This window comes from Nycticebus coucang, unplaced genomic scaffold, assembly GCF_027406575.1.
Source record: "Nycticebus coucang isolate mNycCou1 unplaced genomic scaffold, mNycCou1.pri scaffold_75, whole genome shotgun sequence".
NCBI lineage: Eukaryota > Metazoa > Chordata > Mammalia > Primates > Lorisidae > Nycticebus > Nycticebus coucang.
In genome coordinates, this window is record NW_026515590.1 from 309,525 (window position 1) to 328,419 (window position 18,895).

The following is an 18,895-nucleotide window of genomic DNA, read 5'->3' on the forward strand; positions in this document are numbered from 1 at the left end:
GCAGCCAGGGTGTGGTAGAAAGGGTGCACAGTTCAGCACATCTGGATTGTGGTCCTGGTTCTCCCTTTGACTCTTGTGTGTGACCTAAGGCATGTGAATAACCTTGCCTTTGTGTCTTTATTTTTTATGTGTCTCTGGAAATAGGGGCAGGGTGTAGAGTAGTAGACTATAGCTCTTGAGACCTTTTACTTCTATAAGTTAATCTTATTGCTTTAAATTATGAATCTTAGAGTATTTCCTTATGAAACATTTCTTAAGGCTGTGATTTACTGAACTGCATTAAAATGTTAAATTTTAGGGAAGACATATGAGGAGTTTGCATAAGGCAGCTGTGCAAAATGGAGCAGGAGGAGCTTTATTTGTGGTAAGTAATTACTTAGATTTCTTCAAAAAGAAAAGACTTGGAAATTTGGGTAAATCTATTGTAATAAGCCAAAATATCTTTTTTTTTCTTTTTAATTTTCTGTCTTTAACTAGTCAAGTGAAGCAGTGGGAGTGGAGAAAGAACAAAGGAATCTGTAATGGATTGTGATTAAGCCAAAATATCTCAAACACCAATATCTTTGGTATATCATGGCCATTGGGATATTTACATATTGCTAATTGAATTTACATTTAACAAGATACGTTGTTCCACCTAAAGCTCTCACATTTAAATTGGCACCAGGGAAACTGTAGGAATAAGAACCTACTTTGTTCTTTGGTGAAATTAGTGTGAGCCTTTAACCTGATTCTAACAACTCTTTGGGTTCTTAAAATTCAGTCATGTTGGGTGGATTGCTTGAGCTCAGGAGTTTTGGACCAGCCTGAGCAAGAGCAAGATCCCATCTCTAAAAGTAGTGCAGTGTTACAGCAGGCCCCTCTAGTCTCAGCTACTCGGGAGGCTGAGGCAAGAGGATTGCTTGACCCCAAGAGTTTGAAGTTGCTGTGAGCTATGATGTCACAGCACTCTACCAAGGGCAACAAAGTGAGACTCTGTTCCCCGTCCACACCCCCCAAAATATCAATCATGTGGGTTGACTGAAGGTTCTGAGGCTGTAGCTTGGGGAATCCCAAAATGATAGTGGTTTGAAATTTATGGATTTTAGTAATGTAGTGAATATATTAGGAGCTGCCCTTTATATTTTTGGTTGTCAAGGTTTTATTACAGGGAGAAGTCTATGAATTTACCAGCTCACTTGTACAATTCAGAAGGGAAAATATAATGTATTCCTGTTTCTTACATGGTGAAGTTTTTAGCGATTAATCTAGTGTTGTTTAAATGCAATGTAATGGGCTTGTATGATGATTTAAGAGTTAATGTTATAATAAATAGCTTTTTGCTATGTATTATCATCTTTGTCTAAAAACATACCAGATAGGCCACATATTTAAGATCATTGTCCAAGTTTGTTTTCTTTCCTTTTTTAAATTTACATCCTTTAAAAAGTAGAACTCCCAAGAGTTGACATATCAAGAGATTCAGTTCTGTGTTTACCACACGTACATATCTTTAATGGATATAAGTGTTAATCTCAGCGTGACTCATTTGATTTCTTGTTAGAAGAAACAGAGCTTCTTGCTATTGATTACTTTCTGTTTATGGAAAATATATGGAGAAGAAATGGCCCTTTTGTACCTTCCCTAAGTAATGAGCCTTAATGTTTTTTGACACAGATTTGGTCATTGACAAGCTGATACCTTTTCTTTTGGAAAAAATGTACGTACGTTCACACTCAAAATTTTGTGTCTTAATTTCTTTTCTTTCTTTCTTTTTTTTTTGAGACGGAGTCTCACTATGTTGCCCCTGGTAGAGTGCTATGGCATCACAGCTCACAGCAACCTCAAACATGGGCTTAAGCAATTCTCTTGCTTCAGCCTCCCAAGTAGGGAGGCACCTGCCACAACACCTGGATATTATTTTTTGGTGTAGTTGTCATTGGTGTTTAGCAGGCCTGGGCTGGGTTTGAACCTGTCAGCCCCAGAGTATGTGGCCTGCACCCTAGCCACAGAGCTATGGGAGCCAAACCTTGTGTCTTAATTTCATAAGGCTTCTCATAGTTGGCATTGTTTTGGTAATTACATTAGAAGATCCTCTTATCTATTGAAATTAGATAATACCAAAAAAAAAAAGAATTATAGCAAAAGCACACATGGTAGTTTGGGAAGACTGCAATAAAAAAAAAAAAGAAATTAGATAATACTTTCTTTGTTGTTTGTTTTAGTGATCCTAAAGCTACTTCCCTTAACCTTTAAAAAAATGCCTCCTAAAACTTTTCTAAAATTTTGAGTTCTGTTAACTTTGGTAATCATTCTCATTCATGTTTTTAGTCATTCTTTTTGATGGAAGGATAGATAGATATACTATATCATGTTGTAATTAAAATGGAGAGACTAAACAATCAAGTAATAGTATAGTGATATATAGTGTTATTCACACGTTGATAGAATTTGGATAATTTTGAAAAATCTTTTTTCTTTGTATAGCACAGAGATACTCCTGAGAATAACCCAGATACTCCATTTGATTTCGCACCAGATACTCCATTTGATTTCGCACTATAAGGTATGACTAAGTTAACATCATATTATTAATTTACAGAATATTTAGTAGCTTTCATATGTATAAAGTGGGTGATTTCCTTTTTTATACAGAGGATAGAGGCAATTGTAGAAAACTACCCAGAAGGGCATAAAGCAGCTGCTGTGCTTCCAATCCTGGATTTAGCTCAAAGGCAGCATGGGTCGTTGCCCATCTCTGCAATGAATAAGGTACTGGTTCATTTTTACCTTAGTTGGAAAAGAGGAGAGATTGTGTATGATAACTTCCTTATGTAGAGATTACCCTGATAATCTCCAGTGTCAGAACCCAGGAGTTTGGAGCCCTTTAGTCATTTATATGTTTCCTTGAGTTATATTTGTTTTTTGTTGGTTCCTTTAAGCTTTCTATCTTTGCAGAAAATAGAAGAAGTATTATGGTGAAAGAAGGTTTTTTGAGGGGGCTGGACCGGATGCAGTGGCTCATGCCTGTGCTCTGGGAGCTGAGCTCAAGGGTTTGAGACCAGCCTGAGCAAGAATAAGACACCTTGTCTACTAAAAACTAGAAAAACTAGCCAGGCATGGTGGTGGGCCCATGTAATCCCAACTACTCAAGGAGGCTGAGGCAGGAGGATCGCTTGAACCCATGAGTTTGAGGTTGCTGACACCATGGCACTCTAACGTGGGTGACAGAGTAAGACTTTGTTTCCCCCACCCCCACCCCCAAAAAAGGTTTGAAACAGTTACAATAAAGATAAAAGATCCCAGATGTGTATAATTTAGCATCAAGATTTCTGAAAATTAGCATAACATTTAAACATTAGAATTACAGGAAAAAAAGATCCGGGTATAGCTAGTATGAGTCTTTTTAGTATTGTACATCTTTGATTATAGGCTTTAACAAAAATTTATATAATAAGTAGTATTTTTGCTACCTTGGAACCTGCAAAAATGATATGAGCGACCCATTTTGGCTAACAATATGAAGATAGTCTCTTTGTACATATTTTAAGATTTGTTTATTTTTCTAATAGCTTTCAGCAGTAATCCAAATTTCAAGTTTATTTATATCCTAATAATATAATTACATTTGTGTGGCAATATAGTATATCATTTACAAAGTACTATACAAAAACCACATACTGGCTCAGTGCTCATAGCTCAGTGGTTAGGGCGCCAGCCACACACACTGAGGCAGGTGGGTTCCAACCCATCCAGCCTGCTAAACAATAATGACAACTGCGGGCGGCGCCTGTGGCTCAGTGAGTAGGGCGCCAGCCCCATATACTGAGGGTGGTGGGTTCAAACCCAGCCCCGGCCAAACCACAACCAAAAAAAAAAAATAGCCGAGCGTTGTGGCGGGCGCCTGTAGTCCCAGCTGCTTGGGAGGCTGAGGCAAGAGAATCACATAAGCCCAAGAGCTAGAGATTGCTGTGAGCCGTGTGACGCCACGGCACTCTACCGAGGGCAGTAAAGTGAGACTCTGTCTCTACAAAAAAATAAATAAATAAATAAAAAATGACAACTGCAACAAAAAATAGCCTATCATTGTGACAGGTGCCTTTAGTCCCAGCTAGTTGGGAGGCTGAGGCAAGAGAATCGTTTAAACCCAAGAGTTTGAGGTTGCTGTGAGCTGTGATGCCACAGCACTCTACCGAGGGTAACAAAGTGAGACTTTTTCTCAAAAAAGAAACAAAAACAAACAAACAAAACACATACTATACTTACTTGGAAGGGGAGATACCATGATCACAAAGGTGGTTTTCTCAGAGCAAGGCTCATCCATTGTACTTCGGATGTGCTGACCCCTGCGATTTCCCCAAATGTGGGAAACTCGACTGCATAATTTGTGGTAGTGGGGGACTGCATTTGCACTTTCCCCTTAATAAAAAAAAAAAGAAAGAAAATCCCACATACTATTTGATTCTTATGAGAATTATACAACTAAGCCATATTTTATTATGGAAAATATCTTTGATTTTTCTCTGGACTGACTTCTTCCCTGGCAATGTTTTCAACAAGGTAGATGTCCAATTATTATGTAATAATTTCTCAGTGATAGAGCTAGGACTGAATTCATTTCCAAATCAGTGCAGTTTCGGAGATGCTGCTATACGTCATTGTTATCACTCTGTAGACGTCACTGGATTAAAACTGTTAGGCTCGACCATCATCTTCCTTGAAGAATATGAATGCCCTTGGTTTATCTAATAGAATCCCTAACGCAAATTCTAGATTTAGTTTATTGACCTCTTATTTGCTTTGCGTGCACAGTACACTAACACTGTGAGGACCCTTAGTATTTTCTTCACTGTGAAAAACGTTATAAAGCAAGTTTAGTGAGGTACTGTCCTGAGTGAACATAGTCAGGTGGTTATTTTTTCAATAAATCACATTTCTTTGGGAGTTACATTATTTTAAGCTAAATAGCCTACTTTTCTAAATAATGATTTAGGTATGTGTTTCTAATTATGGTTTGGGGGATTTTTGTAAAAATTCATGTTTTTTAATAATGGCAGGCCTGTCAGAAGTCTTATTGAGTCTTATTGACAAGCTTAGGAGAGGAAAATAAGTAAGAAACTAAATGTCAGAACATTTAAGTAATAAGCTGTGTATGGTGGCTTGTGCCTATAGTCCCAGCTACTTGGGAGGCTGATCTGGGTGAATGGCTTGATCCCAGGAGTTTAAGACCATCCTGGACAACATTATGAGACTCTGTTTCTAAAAATGCAAATAAATATTGTTCTAGTCTTTTTAGAGTTGGATGTGTACGGAGGAAGAGGCAGGAAACAGTGTACAGAGAATAGAATCAAGATGCTTTTCACTTTACATTTGGGACTTTTAGTGTTGTTTCCCCTCCCCCTCCCCAATCCAAGAAGCACCCAACTAACACCCAACCTTACCACAAAAAAATCCATCCTTAAGCTCACTAATTATCTCTCTGTCACTAAGACATAGGGAGGTGTGTGGGAGAATTCCAGGGGAGAGCTTTTTCAAATTGACAAATCAGGGCCCCCGTCCAGGTTTGTTAAACTACTTAAGTAGTAGGGCTCTAGCATGTATATTTTGGTAGAGAGCTCCCCAGATTCACATACATTCCTGGTTTAGAATCACTGGATTAAATAGCACAGCTAGTTTGTGTGTCACAGTCAAGCCATGATTTGATGTCTTTTGAGAATACATTTCCTTGAGAATTCCTGATAAAGTTCTACATTTTTTTCCATCTGAATTTCATTTAATGACCTCTTCTTTTATGTTAGAACGTGGGCATACTACATATAATATGTATAATTTTAAGAGTGTCAGATAGGAAGTCTTAATGGTATTAGGTCACCTAGAAAGTTATAGCTATGATTATAGTCATGATCAACTGTATAAGGAGCAGCCCTAGCAAACATCTAGAAAGCCTTGTTTTCCCTAACAGAACTGCTGACTAAGAGAGGCATGCTGAGATAGTGGCCCTCTTAGTCCCAAACCCTGGGACATCAGAACAGGTATTTTCTATTCATGCCTTGATGCAAAGGGTTGGGAAGTACTTGTCTATTATATCCAGCTATTGAAAGAGTATTGTGATATGAAATGAAAGTTGTGTTTTGGATTATTCTGGAGAAGTGTGTGTGTGAGATGTATGCAGAGACATCTATATGTAAACAAATATGGGTTAATAGCTTTGATTCTCAAGCTTTTCTCTTTTGCAGTACCATTTGCACGTACTGTACCCCACAAGTAACATCAAGGCTTTTTTGAAAAATTGTGTAGGGTTTTAAAAATCTAATTGTTTACTTTATTGGGATTTGACCACTAAATTTTTGCCATTTAGACTATTAAAATTACAAAATATGAGTTGGTCAAAGTAGAGATTCTTAATAGTGAAAGACTTAAAGATTAAGGGAAAAAGAACATCCTTTCTCAGAGATGAGGAGTAGGTAGAAGGAGCAGGCAGTGCTATGACTCCACTAATTTCTGTACTCTGTGTGATTTAAGTGTAAGATGTCTGCAAAAATCAACGTGTTTATATCTTGTAATTATCAATACAAGAATGTTTTCCACTTTTGAAGAACTTTTCTATTTTTACCAAATTGAGGCAATGTTGAAATTGTACTTTTTACAACATACCTATAAAGCTCAATTAATATTTTAAAATGTCCTAATATTTTAGGTTGTGGAAGTTTTACAAGTACCTCCAATGAGAGTATACGAAGTAGCAACTTTTTATACAATGTATAATCGAAAGCCAGTTGGAAAGTATCACATTCAGGTCTGCACTACTACCCCTTGCAGGCTTTTTTTTTTTTTTTTTTTAATTTTTTTTGTAGAGACAGAGTGTCACTGTACCGCCCTCGGGTAGAGTGCCATGGCGTCACATGGCTCACAGCAACCTCTAACTCTTGGGCTTACGCGATTCTCTTGCCTCAGCCTGCCGAGCAGCTGGGACTACAGGCGCCTGCCACAACGCCCAGCTATTTTTTTGTTGCAGTTTGGCCGGGGCTGGGTTTGAACCCGCCACCCTCGGCATATGGGGCCAGAGCCCTACTCACTGAGCCACAGGCGCCGCCCTAGGCTTGGAAACTCTTGACAGCATTCTGGAAGCAATTCAGAAAAAGCTTGGTATGGTATACATTATATTGTGACTTTGATAAAAAGTAAAATTGTCTTTATTGATTTGACATATTTCTATCTTCTTGGGGTTTCCAACTTCCACCAGCTTCTTGGATCTGTTATTTCCTGGTAGAAGGCTGTCTGTTACTGTCCACCTTTATTTCTTCCAATTTTGTGTTCTACCTTAGTTCTTAGCCTCCAAGCTGAGTTATCTGTTATCTTTTCTTTGTAAATCATTAAGTTTGTTTGAAAAGCTTCGAGGAGTGTTAAAATTTTGATTGTTTAGAAAATTGTTTCACTTACTGTGTGATAGCATGTGACATGTAAAAATGACTATTATTATGCATATATTCTTCTAAAGCAGCCATGGAACAAATAAGAATGTAGTAAAAATGCTTCAGGAAGGGGCATTTGAAATAGGTGTTAATATATAATAGTAGCATTTAAAAAGTAAATGGGGATTTTTCCATACGAAATGCCATTGCTGCATTTATACCTACATATGTCAAATGCAAGAAAAGGACTTAATTTTGTTATGAAGTATACAGTACTTGCGTGTTGTAATAATAGTTGGACAGTATTGAAGTATTCGAACACAAAGTTGAAGTCAGCTCAAAATCCTACTCCTGAGCTCTAATGTATAAATTCTGATAACAGTTGGGTGTATTACAGATTTTATATCATATTGATTATTAAATACATAAATACATTAAATGTCCATGTTTGCTTTTTATACTTTATTTTGATTATCTTTCTATAGCACAATATATGTCTGCTTCATTTTTCTATTATAAATTAAGTTACTCTGCAATTACTTTCATGTACATACATCTTTGCATACTTGTCCTATTAAATACTGAGGTTATTTACAAGAAGTAGAATTGATGGGTTAGACTTTATCATATTTTTCCAAATTGTGTTCCTTAAACATATGAGAGTACCCATTTTTTTCATAACCTTAATAATCTTTGACATTAGGTATTTTCTGAGTTTTTGCTAATCATATAGTGTGACTGATTTTAGTTTAATTTTCGCAATCAAAATGAAAATATAGTCTGATGCACTGCTATATAAGAATAAACACTAGAGATGGGTTTGTTGAAGTTTGATTGTCTTTTAAAGGAAGACATTTGCTTAAATCCTTGCATGGGCTATGCCTCATGCCTGTAATTCCAGCAGTCTGGAGGCTGAGATGGTTGGATTGCTTGAGCTCAGGAGTTTGAGACCAGCCTGACCAAAAGTGAGACCCTTTCTCTAAAAACAGCTGTGGCAGGCACCCAGGAGGCTGAGGCAAGAGACCACTTGAGCCCATGAGTTTGAGGTTTTCTGTGAACTACAATGTGAACTACAATGCCATGCACTCAACCAAGGGTGACTAAATGAAACTGTCTCAAAAAACAAACAAAAAAACAGCGCCATGGCTCACACCTGTAATCCCAGCACTCTGGGAGGCCAAGGCAGGCAGACTGCCTGAGCTCAGGAGTTCAAGACCAGCCTGAACAAAAGTGAGACTCCTGTCTCTAAAAAATAGCCAGGTGTTGTGGCAGGCGCCTGTAGTTCCAGCTACTCAAGAGGTTGAGGCAAGAGAATTGCTTGAGCCCAGGAGTCTGAGGTTGCTGTGATCTGTGATGCCATGGCACTCTACTGAGGGTGATAAAGTGAGACTCTGTCACAAAAAAAAAAAAGGAAAAGCAATACTTGCGTGTTCTAATTACATAATTTTTTTTCTTTTTTAAAGAAATGTAATACTCTTAAATACTTACTGCATACCTCTGTAATGTATTATGGGTTTTCTTTTTCTTAAACTGAATTTCTATCAAAGTATAACCTGGTCCTAATGGAGATTATTTACGTTTTTAGGAATAAAGGTTGGGGAGACTACACCTGACAAACTTTTCACTCTTATAGAGGTGGAATATCTAGGGGCCTGTGTAAATGCACCCATGGTTCAAATAAATGACAACTATTATGTGAGTATTTCATTCAATGTAAGTTTAAGTTGTATGTCATATTTAAAATACCTTAAATACTGATTTCATGTCCTATAGTTGTTGATTTCTGAATTGGCTCATTTAGAAGAAGCTGTTGGTATAAATACCCAGGTTTTTAAAAAATTATCTTTAAATGTGTTTTCCTTTAGAGGATGACAAAAGTTTTAAACTTCTAAATTATGGAAAATTTAGTAATTTACATGTTAGTATATGAAATAAGCTTGGCATGGCAACTATGAAGACTTAACAGATAAGACTTAACATTTTACCACATTTTACTTCCGATATTACAATTATCCTTGTCATCATTTATAGAAATAAGCTATATATATGGTGAAGCACTCTGATCCTAAATCTTTCATCCCCCATTATCATAAATTTAATGTGTATTCATCTCATACATGCTTTAAATTTTTTTTTCATGTATGTATGCAGCCAGACTAATAGCACTTGTTTTAAAAATTTTATAGAGATGGTATCATACCTCTCAGTACTACTTTAGCTGAATTTCATTAGTTTTGCTTTTTTGTTTTTAACTGAGTACTTGTCTGTTAAGTTTTGTATTTTTGGTCTCTTCTTTGACCTTTAAATTTTTTAGAAATGTTATTATTATTCAGATACATGGAATTTTCTTGTTATCTTTTTAAAAAATCACTTGCCACTCTAGTTATATCATGGTCTCATTCAGATCTTGTTAGGTCATATTTTTTTAGAAATTTGTTTATGGAAGGTCTTTGAGGACAGAGTGAAGTAGATTCTTCAAGAGGGATCTGTGGCTGGGCACAGTGGCTCATACTTATAATTCCAGCACTTGGGGGAGGCCTAGGCAGAAAGGTCACTTGAGGCCAGGGATTAGAGACTAGTCTGGGCAATAGTCAGACCCCCATTTCTACAAAAATTTCAAAAAATTAGCCAAGTACAGTGGTGGCCCAGCTAGAGCCTGGACATTGGACATTGCAGAGAGCTGTGATGATTCCATTGCACTCTATCCCAGGTAACAGAATGAGACCCTGTATAGGGGGAAAAGAAAAAAAGGGATCCTCTCTTGCTCCTAGAAGTCCCTCCTGGCCTAGGAAAAGCCCCTCCCTCACTCACTATGTCCCCTATGTCTCCTCTTCTCCTCTAGTCCGAAAGTTCCAGGCTAGCAGTTTTCTTTCAGGGATAGTTTAATTTCTAATTTGCTCCTTTTTTTTGAGACAGAGTCTTGCTCTGCCCTCCCTGCTAAAGTTCCATGGCCTCAGCCTAGCTCACAGCAGCCTTAAATTCCTGGGCTCAAGTAGTCCTCAGTAGTCTCCTGCTGCAGCCTCCTGAATATCTGGGACTATAGGTACATGCCACCATGCCCAACTCATTTTTCTATTTTTTAGTAGAGACAGGGACTTGCTCTTGCTCAGGCTGGTCTTGAGCTCCTGAGCTCCAGGGCTGCCTCAGCCTCCTAGTGCTATGATTACAGGCATGAGCCCTGTGCTGCACCGCCTGTTTTCTCTTATATTAAGGATATAGCATTTGGGGATCTTAACTTTGTATGGTTTCGACTGTCTCTTGTTAGAGTCTCTTGGGCTGGTTGGGGGCTTTGTGCCTTGCTCGTCTAGGCTTTGAAATCCTGAAGCCAAGTTTTACTTGGTGTTTCATTTGTCCAAAACGTGTTTTCACTGAATTTTTGGATTCTGGATTTAAATAGGAATTAGTCGAGACTTTGTTAAGTAGCATTAGAAATCTAAATGCAACAGCCTATCGATGGATTTTTTTATTTTTTAAATTTTTTTATTATTTATTTATTTTTCTTTTAAATCATAGCTGTGTACATTAGTGCAATCGCCTGTTCCCATATATAGATGGATTTGTCTGAAGTGATAGAGATCGTTTCAGTTAGTAGTAAGAGCTTTGATAAGATTATGGAGAGATACTAGGAGTCTACTTACAAGTTACTAATTATTCTTGGTACCCCATCATTTTTCAAGGATATAGCATTTATTGACCATATACCTTGCATTGTTCTAACTTCTATATTTTCTCATTTAATCCTCAAAAACACACTGAAGTAGGTCTACAGATAAACAAATTTGGGGAGGCTGAATAATTTGTCCAAGAGTGCTAGTAAGTAGTGGGGCCAGGACTTAAATGCAGATGTATTTCACTGCAAAGCACTACTCTGTATTGCCTCTTCAGCTACAGCTCTTGTTGCAGTTTATATTTAGCCCTATATGCTATGTACAGGAATTATTCAGTTGTTGCTACCTTGGTAACTATCTTGTGAGCTGATAGGCAGACAGACAATAAAATAACTGGTTTTAGGGATTTACAGACTCAAGCAGTATGAAATAATTTGAACATGACTGTTGTAATTTGTTTTTTCCTAGGAGGATCTGACGCCTAAGGATATTGATGATATTATTGATGAGCTTAAGGCTGGCAAAATTCCAAAACCTGGGCCAAGGTATGCTTTTGTTCATATACATATAATAAGTTTTAATGGCTTAACTTAAACTAATCTTTCACATAAACTTAATTTTTAAAATTTTATAGCCTAAGTTCATAGGAATTGGCAAGAGCTTTGGATGGTATCTAGAATAAGATTTTTTTTCCCCCTAAAACCCTATTGAGTATCTGAGTATTTACAGAATAGGAAAATTTACTACAAAGATAAATCTATTCCATTGTTTAAAAATTCATGCTGGTAGAAGATTGGCTGAAAGACTAATTACTCCTAAAACCCTCTAATTTCCTCCTAAAAATTTAATTCTGCCCTTTGTATCAACACAATCTTTTTTGTTTGTTTGAGACAGGGTCTCACGGAGGTTGGAGTGTAATAGTGCAATAATAGCTCTCTGTAGTCTCAAACTCCTAGGTTCAAGCGATCTTCCTGCTTCAACCGCCCAAGCAGCTGGGACTATAGGCATGCACCATAGTGCCCGACTAATTTTTATATTTTTTATAGAGAGAGGCTGGTCTTGAACTCTTGGCCTCAAGTGATCTTCCTTCCTTGGCATCCTAAAGTGCTGGGATTACAGATGTGAGCCACCACACTTGGCCAATACAAGATAGTTTTAATATGTCTTCCAAATGATAGCTGTTCAGTTATTTGAAATAGCCATTTTATCTTTTTCACATATCTTTTTCTTAGATTGAATATTCACAGTTCTTTCCATTTTTTCCTTATGTAATACAACTTTAGTCTCTGTCCTCTGTGGGTTTTCTAGTTGGCTCTAGTGACTTTAATGTGGTACTTAAACCTATTATAGTATTTGAGATATGTACTTAGTAGCAGAGAGGACTATGGGTCTGCCTCCTTTGTTCCAGACATTATATTTGTAATAATGCAGCCTAGTTACATCAACCCTTATTTCAGATATATTACACAGTTGGTTGCATTTAATAGTCATCTAGAATGCCTAGATCTTTTTATATTGATCCATTGCTTATCCAGGTTGCTCCTATCCTAGAGCCGTGTCATACTAATCAACTTTTCTTTCAATTATGAACTGAACTTTTACTGCTATTTCATATCTAAGTGTTCAATTACTCAAAATTCTTTCTTAATAATACCCAGTGTTTGCATGCTTTTTTATGGTTGTAATCCCTCTATAATTATTTTTTCTACTTAATGTCTTATAAACTTTTTCTTCTTTTAACATGTTGGTAGGTTTTAATGGCTGTGTATTATTCTGATATTTCAAAAGAACTATTATGTGCTCTTTATTCTCTTGTTTTTAAATACTTCTTCCTACATTTTATCAAAAATAACAATTCTTGAAGTTGAATTACTAAGTATAAGTGGTTCTATAGTTTCCTCTCTAGAAGTACTGACTCATCCTTCCGGCAGACTAATAACCTTCCTTAAAGAGACAATGAGATCAATTCAAGATAACTGAGTTTTGTAAATACTAACTTAGCTGGTCTTTGTTAACTGTTGCTTTCTTTTCTAAGAAGCAGATATGGTGGGACCTTCATTGACTATAGTGATCACTTCCTTAAATTGACCTAATTTTCTTTTTTCTTTTCTATTTTCTTTCTTTCTTTTTAATTTTTTTTTTTATTTTGAGGCAGAGTCTTACTCTGTGACTGGGCAGAATGCTGTGGCATCATAGCTCACAGCAACCTCACACTCTTGGTCTCAAGTAATCCTCTCACCTCGGCCTCCTGAGTCGCTAAGGACTACGGATGTTCACCATAACACCTGGCTAGATTTTTCTATTTTTAGCAGACACAGGGTCTCGCTTTTGCTCAGGCTGGTTTTGAACTCTTGAGCTCAAGTAATCCACCTGCTTCGGCTTCTCAGAGTGCTGAGGTTACAGGGTTGACCCACCACGCCCAGGCTGACCTCATTTGACACCCACCACCTGTGTGCATCAGTGCAGTTGGCCCAGTTCCTTGTGTTTACCACGTCTGTGTGTTGACCGGTTTGTTACAGTCCCTAGCATGGTCAACTTATAGAGGTTCTCTGCGTATACCACTTTCAACACCCTGTGCCTATAGATTTACTTAAAGAGTTTTGGCATTCTCTTCCTAGTTCCTCACTTTTCGGGGTACACTTGTTTGTTTTTAAGGAGATAAAAAATTTCCATTGTGAAAAATCATTCTCCTTTATAATAAAGAGGCAACTGAAGTAAAATCTTTTGTTGGTTAACATTACAGTATCTTTCTTAGCTAATGGTCCTATCCCTTAGCCATCTTGCTTCAAATATAGATATCCTGACCCAGAAAAGACCCTATCTTATAGTGTTTTCCACAAGCTTTAACTCCTTTTTAGGATTTAGATGTTTTTAAATAAGTTTATGCTGTTCTTATGTTTGTGCTCAAACCGGTAACTTCTTTCAACTTCTCAAGTGAAGATTTCCTCATGTAATCTATTTGGTTTCTTTAGATGGCTCCCTTTTTCTGATTAGATGTTGATGTTTATAATTCTATAGTCATAATTTTGTCGTTTAGAATCTTGTACTTTAATTCACAACATGAATCGAATATTAGTCTCCTGTCACACAAATAGACAGATAGTTGCTTTGTCTACAGTTATTTCACATTTTTTTTTTTTAGAGACAGACTCTTACTTTGTCCCCCTGAGTAGAGTGCAGTGGTGTCATAGCTCACAGCAACCTCCAGCTGGTGGGCTTAGGCGATTCTCTTACCTCAGCCTCCCGAGTACCTGAGACTACAGGCGCCCACCACGACCCTCGGCTATTTTTGTTGTTGTTGTTGCAGTTTGGCAGGGGCTGGGTTTGAACCCACCACCCTCTGTATATGGGGCCGGCGCACTACTCACTGAGCCACAGACACTGCCCTATTTCACCTTTTTTGAGTGTCTTCTGACATCTCCTTGTCATCTTCACTTTGAGTAGGCTGAGGAGGAAGAAGAAGAAATGTTGGTCTTGCTGTCTCAGAGGTGGCAGAAGCTAAACACAATCAGAATATAAGTGAACACATGCAATACACACACCTGTGTTTTTCAAGAGTCCACTATATGCATTCTTAATTTTGACATTAGAAAATATTTGTATGCTATGATTGTTCTTATTTTTGGTTAATTTAAAGAAAAATAAATATTTTTATTTTATATATAAATTAAAAAATAAAAACTTGGTTAAAGAAAAATAACTTCTAAACCTGGCTTAAATTACTAATTAATAGAAGTTCTTTTTGTTATAGAAGAATTAGTTTATAACTACTTTTAAATACAATTTGAATTCTTCATATTTAGTTTTATAAAGATCTTAAATTTTGCACAGTTCTGCAGGGTTCAGGCAATATCTGAGAAGTAAAAAACATATAGTTAGGCTATAGTACCAGTGTGGTTATTGAGAGATGACTCTAGACGATAGTCACTTTTGTGTTTTTTTAACACCAAAAGTAGGGGTAATGGTAGGGGCAACTATACTATATCTCAGCAATAATAAACAGATAAGCACTAAACCTCCATAAAATACTTTACCTTTAAGCCATAAAAGTTTACAGGAAGGCCAAGTTTTCTAGAGTGCAGATGAATTAAAATGATACATATATATACAGTGTTGCTATATGCTAAAAAAATTTACTTTTTGAATTTTAATGAAGACAAGGTAAAATATTAGATGGCATTTTAAACATGAGATTATCATGGAAATTCATTTTTTGTTCATTAAGTGAAAAACCCTCATGTAAATTATGGCTGTCAGGTGAATACAGAGGGCTAAGTCACTGCCTCTTGTGTGTTCTGAGACATATTTACAGATGGGGCTAGGGGAGAATTACATTTGTAACAGGTTAAACAAAATTACAGGCTTAACTGACAGATTTTATAGTCTTTATAATTTTTAAATTTGCATTGTGTGAGTGGCAGGGAAAGGAGAAGGTTTGCAGCCATTGTGGACCACTAGAACCCCTTTTTTCCTGAAGTATGCCATAGGCTGGGTGTGGTACACATGCTTATAGTTCCAGCTACTGGAGAGGCTGAGGCAGAAGGATCCCTAGAGCCGAGAGCCTAGGAGTTCAAGGCTATAGTAATCTATCATTTTGCCACTGTACTGCAGCCTGGGTGGCAGAACCAGACCCTGTCTCTAAAACAATAATAAAGTATGTCATGGGATTTTAATTTCATGCAACAAATTTTAGGAAACTCTGGGCCAGATCATTCTTAAAATTACTACCATATGTAAAATGCCATAATCCTGTGAAAACTCATTTAGTATATATGATTAATGTTATTTATTGTTCCCCAAACTTTAGTTATTATAGTCTTCCTAAATTGGTAAAGAAGGTTTTAATATTAAGGAGCTTATTAATTTAAAAAGATCCATATTCATTCAAACTGATGAGAAGCTTTAAGATACTAAATGCTCAGCTTTTAAGAGACTTCGAAAAGGAAACATTTAAGTCACATTCCATTTTGATAATTGATCAAGAGAAAAGTTGTAGACAGAGCAGTTTGAAGGAAGAGGTAGCTGAAAGGTCCTCCAAAATAAATTAATTTCATTAGCAGTTAAAGAAAAGCAGTTGTACCCAGTTAATACAAAAGTACAGTTTGGGTGTAGTGGTTTATGCATGTCATCCTAGCCCGCTGGGAGGCTAAGGCAGGTAGATTGCCTGACCTCAGGAATTAGAGACCAGTCTGAGCAACAGCAAGACCCTGTCTCTACTAAAAATAGAAAAATTACCCAGGTGTTGTGGCAGGCACTTGTAGTTCCACCTACTCTGGAGGCTGAGGCAAGAGGATTGCTTGAGCCCAAGAGTTTGAGGTTGCTGTGAGCTATGATGCCACAGCTCTCTACAAGGTGACAAAAGTGAGACTCCATCTTGGAAAAAAAAAATACAAAGTCAAATACTGTCTTTTTTTTTCTTAGCTAAGTATCATTTTGCCACTTACCCTACAACATTAACTCTGACAGATAGTACATAATGACTGCTATTTGATCTGTTTCTATAGTGAACAAAAAGACCTATGTAGCATTGTTCATTACAATATATTACAGTTATTTGTATTACTGTGATAACTTGCAAGATCTTACAGATGACTATCTGGTGTCATTTTCCTGTCACCTTCAACAGAAAGTGATTTCCTGGGGCTCTAATTAATAGACTTATAGGATTGATAATAAAATGTGAAGGGCAAAGCCAGAGGGGGTTGAAAACATATAAATAACAAATTCTTTAGCTAAAATCTAAAGAAGGAACAAAGTAAGTTAGCAGAGCCAGGGAATAGTGGGGGAAGGGTTAAGTGATATGGATTAGGTGCTGAGCTAGGCTCTAGCAACAGAGGTCAGCCAGGGCAGAGGTGAGCAATTACCCCAGAAAATGTGTGTAGGGATGAAAAAAAGCCAGCCAGGTTCTTCTACCTCTGCTCTGCCTCTCTTCACAAATTCTTCCATCAGAGCCTGTTCTTATTTTCTTCTATTTATGTTTGTGGTGGCCTCCCTGGTCTGAAATCATTTTTCAAAAAATTGCTACTACTTGTATAGCCTTAAAAAAACATAAATAGATTATTATTTCACTACTTCTAAGGGATATTCTCCCAAATCTTATTTGTTAAGGAATCCAGTTTCTGTTATTTCCAGAGTATAAATGTACATGTTTCTTCTATTCACTGTGATAGTGGATCTCAATCTAAATAAACTTCAAGTATAGAAAGAAAAAATGTAATGCTGTGGTTTATTAAAACAGGTTTTTAAAAAATGTTCTCTCAGGTTGGGTTTTATTTTCACCTTAGTTTTTTACTCTGATCTTTGGCAGATGCTGAATTCTCCAAACCTTGCTTTCTGTAGCTTAAAAATAAAGCCAGTATCACTTGTCTCATGGCATTGTTTTTTTTTTTTTTTTTTTAAGAGACAGAGTTTTACTTTGTTGCCCTGGGTAGAGTGCTGTGGTGTCACAGCTCACAGCAACCTCCAGCTCTTGGGCTTAGGCAATTCTCCTGCCTCAGCCTTCCAAGTAGCTGGGACCACTGGTGCCCACCACAACTCTGGCTATTTTTTTGTTGCAGTTTGGCCAGGGCCTAGTTTGAACCCACCACCCTTGGTATATGGGGCCGGCACACTACTCACTGAGCTACAGGCACTGCCCGGCATTGTTGTAAAAATTAAATGAGCTAATGTATGTACTTTGCTCAATAAATGGGAACTAATATTAGTGCTACTTTTATATTTCATACTTACGAGTTTTGACATGTCTTCATATTTAACTTTAGGAATAGAAAATTTTGCAGCAGTTAATATGTTTGAATTAAATAAAACATGCTAGTTCTTGAAGGACAAATAGTTACTTAACTGGACTGTTATGAAATAATAATTATAATTTTTTTAAGTAAAAATGTACAAATGTTAATCATTAACTTAATATTCCTTGCTTTTATTTTAGGAGTGGGCGCTTCTCCTGTGAGCCAGCTGGAGGTCTTACCTCTTTGACTGAACCATCCAAAGGACCTGGCTTTGTTGTGCAAGCAGACCTTTAACTTTCATTTACCTGTAAATATGTCTCTAGAGAAATAAAATATGAACTTCCTATCTATATAAACTTTTTATATTATTTGTTAATTCTATGCTGTGCACATCTTGTGGTAACCTGGACCCAACTTGTAGCTATCCTTATGTCAAAACGACAGAGCACCATTTTAAAGTCTTCTGCTATTTATAGCTAACTATGAAGACATTATTATACAATCTAGTTAACAGTTATTCCAATGTCATCCATTTTCAACTGCCTTTTATGAATAATATTGGATTACTGTGAAATAAAAATTCCATCAAATTTCAGATGTATTTTGCTTTCACATCTTTAGCCACAGCCACATTCTAAGTTAACATGCCCTTTATATACACTTATGTCAGTAATCTTTTTAAATATTTTTATATTTACAGCATGTAATACTTATTGTATTTCCAACTGTGAAGTGACACCTCAAGCACACTGAAGGTATAAGAAGGCTAAGGTAGTTGTCTGTAGAATCACTATCATTCTGTGGCTCAGTCGGTAAGGCACCGGCCCCATATACCGAGGGTGGCGGGTTCAAACCTGGCCCCGGCCAAACTGCAACCAAAAAATAGCCGGGCACTGTGGCGGGCGCCTGTAGTCCCAGCTACTCGGGAGGCTGAGGCAAGAGAATCACTTAAGCCCAGGAGTTGGAGGTTGCTGTGAGCTGTGTGAGGCCACGGTACTCTACCGAGGGCCATAAAGTGAGACTCTGTCTCTACAAAAAAAAGAAAAGAAAAAAAAGAAAGGTACAAAACATTTTTGACATTATCCTTGGCTATTCTGACACTGCAAGTATATAAAAAATAATTGAGTGAGGAAATTGGAAGTATAATCATGAGTTGGAAAGATCA

At 37.0% G+C, this 18,895-nt stretch overlaps 1 long non-coding RNA gene and 1 other non-coding gene across 4 annotated transcripts; both read left to right on the forward strand.

Moving 5' to 3' along the window:
- Positions 1–253: 253 nt before the first annotated feature.
- LOC128579544 (uncharacterized) lies at positions 254–18,080 on the forward strand. Of its 3 annotated transcripts, none has more exons than XR_008378187.1 (4): positions 254–364; positions 8,977–9,086; positions 11,468–11,544; positions 17,931–18,080. It is a non-coding gene; the product is annotated as an uncharacterized LOC128579544 (long non-coding RNA). The 3 variants fall into 3 exon arrangements; XR_008378188.1 differs by lacking the exon at positions 254–364 and adding an exon at positions 2,613–2,751; XR_008378186.1 differs by lacking the exon at positions 254–364 and adding an exon at positions 7,076–7,125.
- Positions 4,238–4,401, forward strand: LOC128579547 (U1 spliceosomal RNA). Its single transcript, XR_008378190.1, has one exon. It is a non-coding gene; the product is annotated as a U1 spliceosomal RNA (small nuclear RNA).
- Positions 18,081–18,895: the final 815 nt, after the last annotated feature.